The sequence below is a fragment of the Anas platyrhynchos genome, chromosome 10, assembly GCF_047663525.1.
Source record: "Anas platyrhynchos isolate ZD024472 breed Pekin duck chromosome 10, IASCAAS_PekinDuck_T2T, whole genome shotgun sequence".
Classification (NCBI taxonomy): domain Eukaryota; kingdom Metazoa; phylum Chordata; class Aves; order Anseriformes; family Anatidae; genus Anas; species Anas platyrhynchos.
This window is the reverse complement of record NC_092596.1, coordinates 6,430,934-6,444,381: the sequence shown is the minus strand read 5'-3', so window position 1 is coordinate 6,444,381 and position 13,448 is coordinate 6,430,934. Positions and strand designations below refer to the sequence as shown.

The 13,448-nt window shown below is 50.1% G+C and overlaps 1 protein-coding gene across 4 annotated transcripts in view; it reads left to right on the top strand.

Annotated features, from left to right (window-relative positions):
* The first annotated feature begins 239 nt into the window (after positions 1-239).
* The window catches only part of AMOT (angiomotin), a 60,006-nt gene continuing 46,797 nt past the window's right edge, over positions 240-13,448 (top strand). For 2 of the 4 annotated variants that reach the window (XM_072042988.1, XM_072042991.1), the window contains exon 1: positions 10,880-11,580. The gene's annotated coding sequence lies outside the window, so the exon portion shown is untranslated. Of the gene's footprint in view, positions 445-10,879; positions 11,581-13,448 lie in introns of those variants that run through there. The other 2 variants (XM_013095492.5, XM_072042990.1) reach the window with 2 other exon arrangements.

Here is a 13,448-nt window from a genome sequence, read left to right as displayed (position 1 = left end):
AAAACCACCTCCGTCTTTTGATTTTATTTTTGGACACTGGGCTCTGCTGCGTAGTTCACAGCCTGGAGGGTGTTTCTGAAAAGGACTTGAGCGCTTTTAGCCCCTCAGTTGCCTGCTGCCGAGGAGCTGAGGGGGGACCCAGCAGAGCCTGCCGGGGCAGCTCCGTCCCGCCCATGGCCGCCTCCCCTCAGCCGGGCGAGGCGGAGCCGGCCGTGAGGAGGAGGAGGAAGAGGAGGGCGGACTACGCCTCCCGGCAGTCTCCACAGCGCCCGGCCCAACGAGGGATGCCGGGTGCCGTAGTCGGGGCCGCCTGGTGAAAGTTAATAACCGAAGGCGCCTCCCCGAGCTCCGCGGCGCCTCTCGTTGCCATGCCGGCTTTGTCGCCTCGGCGGGGGCAGCGGCACGATGGATGAACGGGCGGCCGCCGGGGCAGGCGCCCGCCGGGTAAGAAGCGGGAGGGGAGGAGAAGGGGAGGCTCTGGCCGCCGCTCTGAGGCCGGCTCCGGGAGGGGAAGGCGGCTTCGTGGTGCCCCGAGTAGGGCCCTGCCCGCCGGGCTCGGAGGCAGGTGCGGCGGGGAGCGGGGGGACGTGGCCCCGGCCCTCCCCTCGGAGCCCCCCGGCCGCTCGCCCAGCCTGAGGGAAAAGCCGGCCTCGGACACAACTCCCGGCTGCCCCTCGGCTCCCCGCTGCCCCCCCAGAGAGGGAAAAGTCCCTTCGCGGGAGGGGAGAGGGCTGCGAGGTTTTGCTGTGGGTATCTGCCGCAGAGGAGGGAGCGGAGCTGTCCCGACCCTCCCCGGCTCCGTTTCCCAGCCCGGGGGTGTTTGTGCTGCCCGCAGCCCTGCACGAGAGGTCCCTGCCCTGCCTGCTGCCTCCCGACCCTGCTGGCCCCCAGCACCCGCAGCAGCCCGGTCCCCAGGTGGAGCGGAGGTGACTCCAAGTCCTCCAGCCTTGCGAGGGGAAAGCCTCAGCGTGTGGGTGATAAGCCCACAGTGCTGAAAAGCTCTGCTTTTGGGGCCTTGCCCTGTACGGAATGGGGTCCCACCAGCCCCCTCGGGGCTGGGTTCAGCTGTCCCTGCTGCTGCTTGGCGGTCTGCCCTCAGGTGCGAAGATTGTGCCTTTTGTTAGCAGACCCGTTCAGGTAGGCCTGTAAATAAATGTTCGCCATCGGACTTGCCATATGGTTGAGGCAGAACCACAGTTCCATCTGTCTCTCTCCCAGGATATCTTTTTGATAAAGGTAAGGGCTGGAAGGCTGAATCTTTGGTCAAACAAGAACCTGGTGGGTGACCTTAAACGTCTACTGCTTTTGCTTGGTGCTGTAAATAGCCCGAAATAATTGAATCACCAGCATATGGTAGGACGCCCCAGCATTTCCATGGCACAGGCTCCTGGGGGGCTGCTCTCACTTTCCACGATGCTTGGGCACAGGTTCCTTGCCTGGGATCCTCCCCTGTGCAAAGCATACAGATTCCCATTCGATATTCAGGTTAAAAGTTTCTGCGTGTCACCTCTAATAAATGATCTTCAGTTCAGCCCTAATGCGATAGAAAATAACAAGTTCCATTTTAATTCTCTCCTCATCTTTATTCCACTTTTTAATAATAATTTTTCATTAAGCCGCTAATCCTGTCCTAGCACTTCTAATCAGGAAGGCTCAAGGTGCTTTACAAAAGAAGTAAGAATATAATTATTCCAATTATCCTCATTAAGGCCGATATTCTTAACTTTTCAGCAGCTTCCACAGATAATATAGGCCATAAATAATTAAGAGTACAATCTAATTAAAAGAAATCCCTAGTCGTAAACCAGAGGGCTGCACTGAAGTAGCCAGCCTTCAAAGGCATGGCCTTGTAACCTAATCTCCCTGATCAGAACAGCAGCTCATTAACCTGCGACTCCTCGCTCTCCTGACCTCGCTGCCCCCGCAGCAGGTACATCCAGGTGCCTGTGCAGGACCCCACAGAGGGAGAGGGTTGTGACAGAAGGCATTCTTGAGAGCCTCCTCCTATAGGAGCCCATCAGCTGGTCTTTTGAATAAAGGTCTGGTGTTCGGAGGGTTATCAAAACCTACAGTCGGAACTGAGCGAAGGTAGGCATGGAACTAGTTCAGTTTGTTAGCGGAAGAGAACTAGTTACTGCAAACTAGAAATGTTGCTCAAACTGGATTCCAGAAGATACAGAGAAGGTTGTGTCCTGGGTCAAGTTCCTATGCGACCTAAATAATGTTCTGACCCACAAAACACAAAACTCCCCATACGCCAACTTCCTCAAAGTCAGTGCGAACTGTCACGGCTGGGAGCTCGGGTTCTAAACTGCTCCTACTACAGTGGGTCTCTGTATTGTAACACCCGGGTGTCCCCTCTGGAAGCTGACTGTCTCAGGACTGCTGTTTATCTACAGAATTCACCAGCAGGGCTGCATGGGTGAAATCCTTGCTCTCATTCCAAATACCTGCTGTCACACATTAGTTACTCCGTGGGAATGTTTGTGCTCTGATTTGTGGTTACGCAGCGTTCGGTGATGACCTAATTGCAACATTCTCGTTAGGCAGAGAAATTTGAGTTTGGCTTTATGGTTCACCTCACTAAGGCAGCCAGTGCTCTCGAATACGTCTACATCAGTACTGCCACTTCAGCCCCATGTTTTGTGGGGGATCACAAGGCTGAAATGTGTGCATCTAACAGCATCTCACACTGCCATTGTAATGTGTAACAGCAAGCACGGACCATCTTGTAGGTAGAAATGGCTGGATCTGATGAGCTTCAGCAGCTTTCTTACCACTGAGGAAACCACCTGTGTTAGTGTGGCGTTGGGAAATTTCCTTGGAAGTTGGCAATACGCGAAAAGAGCTGCGAACAAAGCTGGGAAAGGCCAGCCTGCCTTTCTGACCCTCTCGTGAAGAGGCTTAGTCTTGGTTCCGGGCTGTCAGTGTAGTTTTCAGAGGTAACTTGAAGGGATGCTGACTGCATGTCCTATTAAAACAAGTCCCTGAGACCCATGGGGTCTGGCAGAGGCCTGATTTTGATCCATCTGTGCTGTAATTTCTTCATTTGTGAAACTCAAATGTATTGCGTTAAACTGTAATTGGCTGGTGTGCTGGGGTATCTGAATAGCAAGGCACAACTTGGGGTGCCAAGAAATGCTGGTGGCACTGGAAATGTGCTGTGAGTGAGCGGGGAACCCGTGGAAGTGAGGCGGCAGGGAGTGCAGACACCTTGAGCTGCAGAAAGAGGGTGAGAATGGGAGAAAGGGCCAAAGAACTTAAAATAGAAAAGAAAAAATAGCGTGTGGGGCAGACGGCGCACGGAGAAACATGGAAGAGCAGGTCTGGAAGGACATGGGGACAGAAGGAAACCACCGGTGTTCACAAGCAAATTGGTGTGGTGTGGACGAGGCTTTGCAGCTGCGTATTGTAATGGTCTCAGGGAAACGTGGTGCCGCTTCTGGGAGGGAGGAGGGAAGAGGATTCCTGGAAAAGTGCGCACACACACAAAGAAGCCTTTGGTTTCTTCCCTTGCACATTTGTAGAGAGCTCACGTCTTTCCCTTACCCCAGGAGACATTCCCATTTCCTTTCATTTACCGGTGTTTGGAAGGCGGAAGGAGATCAGGCACTGTTGGGCTCCCTTATTAACTTAATCTGTGGGAAGCCCTACATAAATCACTGAATTTCCTCGTCTTGATAGGACGAGATATTTGTACAGTGAAGTCAAACAGAAGATGGAGGTTCCTGCGCAGGGAGGCTTTGACGCTGTTCCAGTCCTGTGCCTGTGACTCTTACGCGTGCGTTTCTTTGAAGTCTGAAGCTTAGGAGTCTGCATTAATGATCAAGGGACTGAGCTGAATATGGAATTCGAATGGTACGAAGGTAAAGGTGTGGGCATGAATGTGGGAAGAGAATGTTTAAGAGTAGTCTGGCATGTATAGTTAATAATAATATTACAAAAAAAGAAGTCAGCGTGTTAATTTCCTACAGTTCTTCAAGTTCTCAGGGCTTCCAGCATCTTCGTGTTTCATGCAGATCAGTGATCTCCTATCATGTCTGAAATTCTAACTTCCTTAACCAGTGGAAAACTCAAGGTTTGAAGCCTTTTGCTGTTTCTTATGATGGGAAACTCGCTCTGATCCCTTAGGCAGGAATCTCTGTTCCCCACATAGTGTTTTAGAGCCCCGTGCTTGGCATTTGGCTGTCGCTCTCCGTCCCACTCTGCCAAGTGTCAGTGATCCCTGGATGCTTACCGAGTTCCTTAGGGCTCCCAGCAGATGCGAAGCGCTTCTGAAGTTGAGATTTGTCAGGAACAGAATGCATTAGAACATTTATTTCTGACTTTGACTTACGACTAGGGTAAAACTTACCTATTTTTACCACTGTGTTTTTTCTCTGTAGGGCTCTCAGCTGTTTCTCTAATTCAGGAGCTCTTCTTCCTGTTTTTTTTCACTTCATAAGTAAAATAGTTAAAGGAAAATGCGGCACGTCTGGCTAAACTTAATATACAACTTTCTCCCGACTGAAACAGTGAGATAGGCCCTTGGGTTCAATTTTTGACCCTCCAGTTTTAACCGATTTTTCCAGAGCTCCACCCTAACTGCTGCTTTTTCTTAGTTGAAAATAATTCCCCTATAAGGATCACTTGAATTCAGCTTTCTGGGAGAGCCTGAGCACAGATTTCTAGGCTTGATTTTCAATTCTTGTGTTATGTAGGGCTCTTATCGGGCAGACTGCAAGGTGAGGTGGTATTGATGTCCTTCGGGACATGGAGCAGCTCCCTGGGGGACCTGCAGAGCAGGGCAGCTCGGAGCTTGGCAGCCGCTCTCCAAAACTGGCTTTACCCTGACAGGACTGCATTATAAATCCTCATTTATTTTTTTTTTTGTGCACGAGATTTCTTTATGTGGGTATTTAATACCATAAATGAATATTTATGGTGGTGCTTGAGGTCTTTGGATTAGGTATGTCATACAAAGCTCTGACCCAAAGCCCACTGTCGCCCAGCAGAAAACCTCATCTCTCACATTGCTCTCCCCTTGCGCCCCCAGGGATTTAAAAATACAAATTATTTTAAGCAGTTCAACATGTACGGAGCCTTAGTTTGTTAGCTTGAGCAGAATGTCTTTCCACAGCGATGTTCAAAATGAAAGAACAAAAAGCTACCTTGAAAAATAGCCATTGGGAAGCAGAGCAGCAAAAGCCAAGAAACTTGAGCCCTTTGCTAATGAATGCTCTGTCCTTAACTCACATTGTCTCTTTTGTTTCCCACACTTTCATGAGCTGCACATGGATTCAATTTGCCAGTCTTTAACCCTTCTTGCCAATGCCTGATCTGTGTGTAGTTTGGAAACTGGGACAGCTGTCACTTAGGTACTTGGCTTTGGGTTCATTTTATTTTATTTTGCTGTCGATCTGTTTGTCCCCGCTCCGTCTGCGGCATGGATGCAGTGAAATAACCCACAGGGGTGTGGACGAGGCTCGGGTACAGGCTGGACAGAAGGAGACGAGGCTTTGGCAGCCTCCTGGGAAAGGGTGTAACAGAGAGGGCTGGGGGCAGGTTGGCTTTGATGAAAGCATCGCAGCGTTTCCACCGCGACTGCCGTCGGGGAAGATGTTGGTGCTGCACTAAGACTTTTTTATGAAGAGCTGTTTTTCTTGGCGTAGCTCTAAAATTGATGGAAAGTCAGAGTGGAGCCAAGGGATTTGGCATCACGGGAACTTCTCACACCAGCTTGCCTTTGTGCTGCAGCACAGCAGAAGTGCTTTCTGCAGAGCGAAGCATTAAACATCAGATGTTTATTTGCACCAGTGAATGATGATTGCCTGTAGTAAATACACTTCTTAGCGATGACTGTATTGTTTCCAAAAACATAACTAGCTCTTAGTTGCTGTTTGCTAAATTGACAGGGTTCTAATTAATCATCCCTTTAAAACAAAAACGGCATTGCATGTTAAAAAACATAATGCATTTTCTTTTTTCCTCTAGATAACTCCTGAACAAAGATCACCAGCAGAGAGTGCTGGTGCTCTTCCAGAATCTGCAGCAGATTCTGAAGTAGATTGTAAAATCAAATCCGACTTTGTTCCGTAATTCTATTTTTAGTTTTTCTTTTATTATTTTTTTAAATAAAATGTTAATCAGCTATCTGTTACTTGATTATCTTGCTGCCTCTAATTATCAATCTTTGCAGCTCACTACAGGAGAAAGACAGCTTTTAGGAGAACAACTATGTACACAGAAAATCCCTAATTGCCACTTTTTCAAGCAATTACAACAGAATTTCATATATCTTGTTCTAATGCATTTGCTCTTTTTTATGCATAACATCTCTCCTTTCATTCCTCCTCTTTAATTTCATGTTAATGAAATTAAGTAATCTGTTTACTATTCAGTACAGCTCCTCTCTAGTGGGAGAAGGTGGCCGTGCTCCTACAATTTGTAGAGCTCTAGCATCTGTGTGGTGCTCGCTCTATCACCAAGATCCTTTTTTGACCTGCTGAGGCAGTGGGAGATGGCTTTTGGTTGGGCCTCTCCCAGATCTCAGTCTGATTTTGACATTAGGATCAAAAAAGAGTTGCAGAAGCTTTACATCAAAAAGGAGCGCTGGCCCTGTCCCCATGGTGTTTGTCAGTGTGTTGGCACCATTACTAGTCCTGGAGACATGATGGTGGTGAAGCTTTTTGGTGTTAAATCAGACGTGTTTTTCCCCTCATAGTATTTGTGGTCGGATCAGGGTCATTAAATCTGTTTTTGCTGCAGAACCTGCTGTAATCTCACTCTCATGTGATTTCATACATTCTTTAGTCATCGAGAGCAAACAAAGGCCGTGTTGAAGTGTAGGGCCTTTGTGCCGTGCTTCGCTCTGATCCAGACCTGTTGGGAGCTTAGGGAATCTCCTAGTTCATTTCAGCAAAATCTGAAGGGAGATCTTAGAAAAAAGAGGTGTGAGAAGCAACGAGTGCAGAGGGCCGAGGGAAATGGTCAACTTTCACATGTTAAGGACCTTACTATACAGTAGACATCAGTTAAAGGCTTACAGCCCTTCTGAGGGAGAACAAGCATCTTGTAAGGAAATCTGTGTCCAAACTGACCCCGCTGGCCTTATTTTGCCAAAACTGCATTTAAGTACAGGACTGGGCTGTGAATTCACGTAGAGCTAAGCTGAAACGTCTCGTTTGTTTTTTACAAAGTTGGCAGTTGTTTACCACTCTTCCAGCGACACCGCCTGCTTCCAAAATGCTTCATAAAAAGGGGGGCAAGGTTCACCGGTTGGAATAATTCTCTTTACAGGTGGTACCTGATCAATCAACTCACGGCTGACACATCTCTGCTGACCTCTGCATTGCTTCTCTCTGCAGTGAGCTGTCCCTTTTCTCCCCCTTCCTGTGCAGGCCCTTTCTTCACCCGAGGAACCATGCCGAACTTGAGTTACACTCCTTGAGAGGTACCGGCCCGACTGACATAATTTAAGAAATCTTCACACGCAGCAGCACGCACAGCCCTAGATGAGCAGAGCTGTGGGATGGTGCAAAGCTCAGCAGAGACGTGGGGTTGTCCGTGCAAAAGCCTCTGTATCAGCTGCTTCCCTCCCAGGAGTTATGTGGTCGTTACGGCTTCATTATATAGAATCGGTAGAATAATTAACTTATATAGAAGGACACAGTAAGTGCTTAGAGAAGGACGGAAGAATAGGTAGTGAGTCACTATTCCTGCTGCTCTTGTGTTTTGAAGAGTATTTTTCTAGCATTTTTTCTATTTTTTTTCCTAGCAATTCTACAAATGTTGTTTTATGGTGGTAATTTCTAGTGGTGTTGGCATATGAATGTTTGTCATTGCCATCTGTTGGTGAACGTTAACTGGTTTTACATATAATTCATGCCTCAGTCTCATCTCTGCCAGATTGATTTCTGTATTTCTTCCTCTTCAGAAGACGTAGCTGGTCTCCAGCTGCACCCAGTGGCAGGACCTGAGGGAATTTTTCAGGCTTAGTTACAGCTCAGGCCTGACAGCAGCAATGTCAGATCCTCTGAACATGACTTAAAGCTGGCTGTGCCTGCCCTGGTGCTGGCTAAACGGCAGCAAAAGCTGTGACGCTGCAGCAGAGCCGTGTGTCCGAGGTCACTGCGTGTGCAGGTCCAGTGGCCTCCAAAAACCCCACATCTAAACTGAACGCCCAGCCCAACCGCTTCACCCTCCTCTTCTTTGGTGCCTTCTCCACATGTTCCTTGTGATTATGTGATTTTGGAGTCTTCTGATTTTACTTTAATCTGTACGCCCTGGCATATTTGTTCACTTTTTTCGTATTTGTTCGTTTACCTGCTTTTCTTCTTCCTTATCTGCCAAACTATTTGACTTCCGTGGCAGGAGAGAGAAAGAAATCTCCCTTGTCACAGTTACCCGTTCATAGCTCCTGCTCACCTAATAAACTTAGCCTCATCTCCTCTTCTGAGTCTTTTTTACTGTCGCTTGCATTGCTGTTTGTTTACTGTGAGGCCATTATTTCACTTAGCAGTGTATTTACAGACTAGACAAAGAATTCCCAGCCTGGAGGGGTGTGGGGGGAGTCCTGTATGGCCCCACGAGCTAAATGGCACTTCTGAGCCCTGTGAAGGGTTTATTTTTTTACATGCCAGAAGAAAAGCGCTGTTAAACTGGCGCGGGATCAGAGATGTACCGAAATTAATTTCCCCCCCTCTCAGCCGCGCTGAATGGACGCAGGAGCGAGCGGCGATTCCTCCCCGTACATGAGGGATAATATCAGCAGCTTCCTGAGCTCCAGCTGCTGAGGACAAAGGACGGCAGAGCTGCAGCGATTCCTGGAGGGAGGAACTTTAAGATGGAGGAATTTTAAAGAATGCCAAGGACAACCTCTTAAAAAAAAAAAAAAAAATTGTAGGTGGAGCAATTCCAGGTCATCCGAATGCTTTGTAAGCTCAGGATTTATTTTCCTCCTTTGAAATAGTTGCCGTTGTGGCATTTATCTTTTGCGCTTTTTAACACACCGCCTGTGACCTTTGTATGATTGCATAAATTGGCCCGAGGACGCTGGAACAGTTATTAGGAACCCCTTTCTTATGTTGTTTCCTGAATTCCCACATTGTGGCGTGATGTGTGTATGGAAACTGCTCGCTTCCTCCCCTGGCAGCCGTTCAGACAGCCCTTGTGTGCTGCAGCTCCTGAGTGCTGGGCTGGGCGCGAGCTGGGTGCAGGGGGGAGAGCATTTGAAGAGAGAGAATTTGGATTTCGTGCATCTTTGTTCTTTTCCAGTTCCGATAAAGCTGTTATCTCAATTGTGTGGGTTAAACACGAGCAGCGCTAGCCTTCTGTAGAATAAACAGCGGCAGATGACTTGAGGTTAATGTGCCTCGGGCACGGCTAGCTGCTTTTCAGAGTCTGAATGAAGCAATATTTTCACTTTCCGTATGACTCTACCTTCTTCTCTCTTTACTCCCCACTCTATTTTCTTGCAGCATGTGGGAGGGAGACGGGATGTGTGATTGAAGCTTGCTTTCTAACTCTTTAATTCACTGTAGCTATATATTTCCCTTACAACTCCACCCCACAGCATCTAGGAAATATGTGCTTCATTAACTTGTTCTGTCGTCTTTTTTTTTTTTTTTTTTTACATTTGCAAACTGTAAGGTTATGGGATGTTAATGAATTGTTTACATGTGCTTCTACATTTGTTCCACTGAATAGTTCCAATGCATGAATATCAATTACAGGGGAAAAAATAGATGTTTATATACGCTGCGTTTGGGATTTCTGAAGTTTGACTTCCTGAAATCTTTTCCAGATCCTTCTTTTAAATGGGAAGAGCTGCGAGTGTTGGAAAGGAGTCATTTCCTCAGAGCAGCTGAGGGGTAGATGGCTGAATCAAATTCTCTCATCTCGCACGAGGAGCCCAAAGGCACTCAAGTCGGTGGGCCAGGTCCCACCGTGCGAGGATTTGATGTGTGGCCAGTTGTGGCACTTCTCATTCTTTCGGAAATGGATGTTGAATCTTACCAAGCGTGTACCACTTAATGGGCTTAATATTTACGTGGTCAGGCCATAGTACTGTACTCAGCCTGCTGGTGACTGCTTCTTGTTCACTCTTCTGTCTCGAAGCCGCCCGTCGGTGCTCGTCCTGCAGCACGGGCTGCAGTGGCCCCAGCGGGAGGGCTCAGGCACGTTGTGTGACAATGTGGCGGCGAGTTGTGAGCGAGGCAGGGGCCCGAGGTTTGTACACAAATTCTCCCCTGTTGAAGGACCAGCTTGTTACCTGGGGCCGTGTTTAGGCTGGGGACTTGCCCTGGTTGTGGCGTGGGTCTGGGAGAGGTGAGAGCCGCCTACCCCATCTCACAAGCAGGGCACTGCCCCTCGTAAGCGGAGGTTTGCAGCCTGTTGGTGCCCCGCTTGCTGCCATTACCCCGCTGCTTGTGTGATCCGAAGCAGGGAGACCGGTCCGAGGCTCTTTTATGGATGCCACATTTTGGGATCCTTTGTGGGGAGATGGGCGCAGGGGACGTGCGTGGTTTTTGTTGTTGTGTGGAGGTTATTACATGTTTAAAGCCAAACTGCTTTTCAAGTTGAAATCCTGTGGTAGCTGCGTGATCCCAGGCGCTGAATCCTTCATCAGAAACCCCTCTGAGTGCAGTTACTGCCTCTTAGCAAGTGACAAAGTGCCAAAAAAACAAAACATTGCCCACAGGGCGGCAGGCAGCGCCCGCTCCCCCTGACGGGGCGGCGGGACCCGCGCCTCAGGGGCGCGTCATGGCGGGGCCGGCGGCTGTGGGGCTGTGGGGCTGCGGCTGTGGGGCTGGGGCTGGGTTTGGGGCGGTTGGGGTTGGGGTTGGGTTTGGGGCTGGCGTTGGGGCTGGAGCCGGGGGCGGGGGCGCTTCCTGCCCGCCCTGGCGGAGCCCCGGCCCGCGGGGCGCCTCAGAGGGAGGCGGAAGGAGGCGGAGGAGCGGAGCAGCCCGGCCCCGGCTCTCTGGCTGTCTGTCTGTCCGTCCTTCTGGCCGTCTGTCCGGCCGGCCCCGCGGCTCCTCCGTGCTCAGGTACCGGCGGGGAAGGAGGCGAGGAGCGGCCGCAGCCCGGCTGCCAGCCCCGGCCGCGATGCTGAGGGCTGCTGCCCGCTGCTGACAGCGCCAGGCTCCGCTCCCTGCCGCCCCCCTTCCCTGCCCGCCTCGGGTTCCCACCCAGCCCAAAGCGGATTTTTTTTTTTTTTTTTTTAATAAAAGTCGAGCCGCTCATCCGGCCCTCGCAGAGCGCGGCTCGGTGCTGCGGTTGACAAAGTTTGCGCCCTCCCCTCCGCTGGCGTTGACACTGAGGATGAAGAAGGATTTGCAAGCGAAGGCGCCCTGAAACGCCACATCTTGTGCAGGGAGCCCTGCCGCTGGCTGCTTGGGTCCCAACCTCCACCCTTTGCCCCCGCGGCACCCACCGCTGCCCTTTGGTCCCGGGAGTAAAAAACCCCAACGGCAACAGCAAAAAACCCGAGGAGAAGAACCGCCTCTGGCAGCAGGGAAGCTTTGTGTGACCGACCCAAGGAGCTGCCAGTGTCCAGTTGCTGAAAGGCAGAAACCCCTTTTGTCTGCAGCAGATCTGGAGGTAAGAGCCCTGCTCGTGGCGCGAGGCTCTCGGCATGCCTTCCCGCAGCCCCGGGCGTTTGGCCATCCTTGCCGGCTCCGTCCTGCAAAGATTGCTCGCCACCTTGCAACACCGACACAGGGAAACTACGCTCACCTGCCCGTTCCACCACCAGCAGCGAATATTAGCTAAAATTAATACTTGTGTGTAATCAGAGTAAAATTGGGTGCGAGTCAGGGTTTGCGTCGGGCTGTGTTTGAAAGCAGAAGTGTTTCTCGCGATGCTCTTTTCAGAATATAATCACAGGCATTGTGCTTGTAATCCACGTGTCAAGGTTGTCTTCGCTCGTCATGCTTCACGGAGAAGTATGCATGTGTGTTTACGTATGCGTGCGCGCACATAGGGCTCCCACGACCAGCTGAGACTCCCTGCTTCAGACTGGAGTTTGTTTTACATTAAGTGCTTTATTCCTGGTGTCACAAGGTGTAGAAGCGTTGAGCCCGTAATTAAGGTGTATGCACATCTTAGCAGATTATCAAAGGTGGCTGGTAACGTGCTTGGTGCTGTGCAGTGAATGTGAAGATGTGTTTTCTTTGGGTTTTGTGTTTTTAAAGTAAGGCTGGGAACGCAGCAAGGACATGTGCACATAATAATTGGATGGAGGCCCAAGCTCTGTGCAGGGAAACACATTTTGCAGCATACTCCTTTCTCTAGGGGCCAAGTGCTGGCTGTGTTCTGCTTTATAAATGATAATACCACTGTGAATTTCTGATTTTTTTCCTTCTCCAGCTCTGTGTCCATACCCACTTCCTCTAGGCCAACATTTCATCACCACCAGGCTTTTGTGCAAGCGAAGGACCTGTGGAATTTCGTGTGGCTCGTAGCCGGACTCCTCCTTTGCAGGGAGGATTACATTGTTCCTTGTGGAAACACAGCATCCATCCCCCAGCAGGAGGATCTGGCTGTTTGTGTAGTGGAACCAGCCTTGACATCACGCTCTTCCCCACTGCGTGGGTTTTTCCTGTGGATGATACAGGAAATGCTAAATACTGCTCTGTCGCAGTCCCCGTGCCTCTTTCTTTCTTTTTTTATTTTTTTTTCTTTCCCTCCTCTTCCTCTCCCCTTGGAGGGATTTCTCTGGGGAAAAGAAAGTGGAAAAGGCATTCTGTTCCCCCTGCAGAGGGAGGGCAGAAAGTCAGCAGGTGCTCAGCTGAGGGACCCTCGGAGAGCTGTAACAGCTGTGAGGGTCTGAGCAGGATCTGACAGAGGACGTGATACAGGTTTTTGGCTGCTGTCTCACCACCTTTGGCTGCCCGTGACCAGGTCTCCCCACCAAATCAAGGGTGGGAATGCAAGAACCATCTTCTTGAGCTTGTGCTGCAGCTGTGAAGTGCTGGCAACACTGCACTGGTTCAGGACTGATACAGAACTATGAACCCTATCGTCAAGACCATGCTCTGTTAAATCTTTGGGTCAGATTTGCTCCAGGGCTGTCTCGCTGCCTTCTCTTAGCAGTAGGGTCATGAGCTGACCTTGGAGAAATCTGTCCCCTGGGAGAAGTCTCAGTTGCAGGTTCATCTTGGGCACTTGGTCTTCCCTCTCTTTTTCTCCAGGACGCTGGTTTGCAGCATAACCTCAGCCCTTAAAACATTCCTGGGAGCCGAAAGCACATGGCAGAATAATTTGTTTCCTCTTCACTGAGGAAAGGGGAGGATTTTCAGGAGGGGAAGGGGTGCCAGCTCTCCCCACGAGCTCTCTGTTTCTGTGGGCAGCGCTGCCTGCCCTATTGAGCTGGGCAGTGCAGGTAGGCAGAACGGGCCATACGGGGGGACACGGTGTTGTAAATCCCTCGGTGGTGCCGGCACCTCATCACTTTGGACGTGTCTGAT